Below are 3,150 nucleotides of genomic sequence, written 5' to 3'. Positions count from 1 at the left end.
CTCATACCAATTAATGATCCTATTCATTTTTGGTTTATAAATTATTCACAACAAGTGTGCTAATTAATTCAACCTGAATGAATATCAGAAATCAAATTTTGAGCTAGCTTATGGGGTTCCTTAATATGTTTTATTCATTCTACTGACAAGGTCTGAAAGTCGATGTTAATGAAGCCAAAAAAGAAAAAAAAACATACAGAATAGAAGGATATGAAAGGGGACAGAATATATGAAATATATGATAGAAACACATAGTGAAACGGTTGCAAAGGAAATGGTAACCAATTAACACCCATGAAATTTCTGGCTATTTGAAAACAGTAATCAGTAAACAGCAAAGAGAGGCTTATTTCAGAGTCTGTAAGGCTGTTATCAAGACATTTCCCACTTTCGAATTAAGTTCTGTGAAGAAAATTTTCTTCCCACCTAATATCTCTTTTAATAAGTATCTCAAGAAGTTCTTAGGGCAGAAAAATTCTAATATACATTGTGCAGTTATGGAATCTCCAAAGCAGAGGCTGTAAGAAATTTTGAATATTTGAGACAGTATCTAAGAATAAATATGTGTCACATTTACATCAAATAATCTTTGATAGTAAGTACGTAAGCAAAATTCCTGTTATATTGTACCTAGTCTGGGATCCAGAAAAATTACTTCTGTCACTAAAACCTGCTCCGAAGTCTCACTTACTGGGGTTCACCTAGCATTGTTGGATCTCCCAAATCCCCTTTTTAATATTATTGGATTACATGGTATATTTTTATATGATAGAGTTGCTGTATTTTGTTTTAAAATGATGCATGACATATCTCAGGCTGTGACTCATCCAGGTTATTGGAAAAGCCAAGAAAACAAGCCTATTCTCTGGCATATGTATATGAAATCTTCACACTCAGTTAAAATTGATGGAAAGAAGCACCAGCCCAGCAAAATAATATAATAAATACACCAAATCTTTTGCTACCCACAGTGGTTGTCAGCTCTAGCCCAAAGACAGGCAGAACTTGGCAGAAAGACGTTTGGGAATAAACAGGCCCCAGTTCACTTAGGGCACCGTCATCAATGTCTGGCAGAAAGTAGATGAGTGCCGGTCATGCCTCGTCAAAGAGCTGAACTCAAGAAGAGGGGAGGGTGGCAATTCCCTATGCTTTAAAAACGGTAGGACAGAAATGTATTTAGCTCCAGCAAGAAAGATTCATGAGGGCCGACTCAGTGTTGACTTGGTGCTAGTCATCACGGGGGCCTAGATGCTCATTCCTTGTGCCTCTGCTGAACACTGAGTCTAAATGGTAGAGGAAGGCGGGTTATCAAAGGGGGAAATGGGAATAAATTGGGTACCTCCGAAGACTGTCATTAGGATCAAATGAAAGGATAGTACATGTCATAGAGCACATACTGAATATTGGCTCATGGAAAATAAGCACTCTTATTAGAGCTGAGGGCCGGGTAAAGTCTGACAATAGATATTAGGGAAATTACTTCAAGGGGGAACTCCCCAAAACTGGAATTTATTTATTAAAAAATTGTGTATTTATTCTTCACAAAAAAAAAATTGTGTGTTTAAACTTCAGTCACCTTCAAAGTGCTCTCCATTTGATGCAATACACCTATCGAGACATTTTTTCCACTGCTCAGAACAGTTTTTGAATTCATCGATTTGGATGCCTGTTAGTGTTTTTGACATTTTTGTTTCCCCTCTGCCACAGTGGCAAAACATTTCCCTTTGAGGATTTTTTTTCATCTGGGGAAACAAACAAATAAAAATAAGTCCCTCAGGGTGAGGTGAGGTGAATAGGGAGGGTGGGGCATGGGGGTCATGCCATTTTGGATCAAAAACTGCTGAACACTCAGGGCGGTGTGGGCAGGTGCGTTCATAAATCACCCATCATGAAATGGGCAAACTGGATGAAAGAGTCTTCGAAAAAATTCACTGAAGGTGAACGCAGCCTCTCACAACAATGCCAGTGGTACACTGAGACAGATGGGTCCCTAGAACACTCAACTAGCTGGGGAAGCCTGCACTACAAGGGGCCCGCCCTCCAGACGATCATTCCAGGTTTTTGAGTCCTCTCTCATATGCTCATTCCCTCATTCAAATTGGTGAAATTAAGGACATCACTTATTTTATAAAAATTAACAAATTTTCCATAATACTCTAAACACATTAGATCAAGGAAGTTTAGTCTTTGGGCATAGTCTAATAAAGCGAATGAAGATCTCATAGTAACCCTTGTTTCCTTTGTTTCTGTAAACAGCAAAGTGAAGGGGAGCATGTTTACAGTTAAAGGTACAATGAAACGTGGATTCTGTAGGATATGACACAATGAAATCTAGTGGAGTAGGAACGGCCCACCGAGCTGCCACCACCATTCGAACCCTCTTTGCTGACATCACGCTCCAGTTCCTGCTTGGATTTACTTTGGGCAACCTGGTTGGAATGTATCTGGCTCAGAACTATGACATATGAAACCTGGCTAAGAAACTTGACGGAATTAGAAAGGACTTGGATACCAAGAAGAAGCCCCCTAGTTCATGAGGCCCGCTCCAGCACTGCCTCCAGGAAATGCTTATCCTATTCTCCTCGAGGGCCTCCTTCGCCATCTGAACCAAAGGCCGTGTCTCCAGTCTCAGCCTTTGCTGGACCCTGCGCTGCCTTCGAGCACACTCAGGGCCACAGGTTAAGAACCATCCTTACTTCTCCAACATTCTCGCGTCTTCCCTTCCTCCTTCCAGTCACTTGGGAGGTCCTGAGACTGGAATTATGAGGCTAGATTAGTAAACATGGCCTTTAATTAGTGGTCTCTCCCTTATTCTTTGGGATTTCTACTGCCTTTTTCATAAGAAAAATTAATGAGTTTTGTACAGCTGATCAGATATAAATAATGCTGATTTCACTGTTTAGCAATTATAATGGATGTTTAAATATTTGGTGCTAAATTGTATTATTTCAAGGTCATAAAAATTAAAATCAAGAAGCAAAAAAAAATTAGAAAAAGAAATCTAGTGGATACAGACACTTGAAATACAAAGAAAGAGCAGATCTCCACAGTTCTTCCCAATTCTAGAATTCATGGTATTTTCTAAAATAGTATTTCATGTTTAACACCTTAATTTGTTCACATTGAAAGAAAAGAAAGAAAATCAAACTT

The 3,150-nt window shown here is 39.1% G+C and overlaps 1 pseudogene; it reads left to right on the top strand.

The window, feature by feature from the left end:
- The first annotated feature begins 2,324 nt into the window (after positions 1-2,324).
- LOC112305331 (short transmembrane mitochondrial protein 1-like) lies at positions 2,325-2,537 on the top strand (annotated as a pseudogene).
- Positions 2,538-3,150: the final 613 nt, after the last annotated feature.

The sequence above is a fragment of the Desmodus rotundus genome, chromosome 4 (genome assembly GCF_022682495.2).
Source record: "Desmodus rotundus isolate HL8 chromosome 4, HLdesRot8A.1, whole genome shotgun sequence".
NCBI classification, from domain to species: domain Eukaryota; kingdom Metazoa; phylum Chordata; class Mammalia; order Chiroptera; family Phyllostomidae; genus Desmodus; species Desmodus rotundus.
Note: the sequence above shows the minus strand (reverse complement) of the source record. Positions and strands in the feature narration are given on the sequence as shown.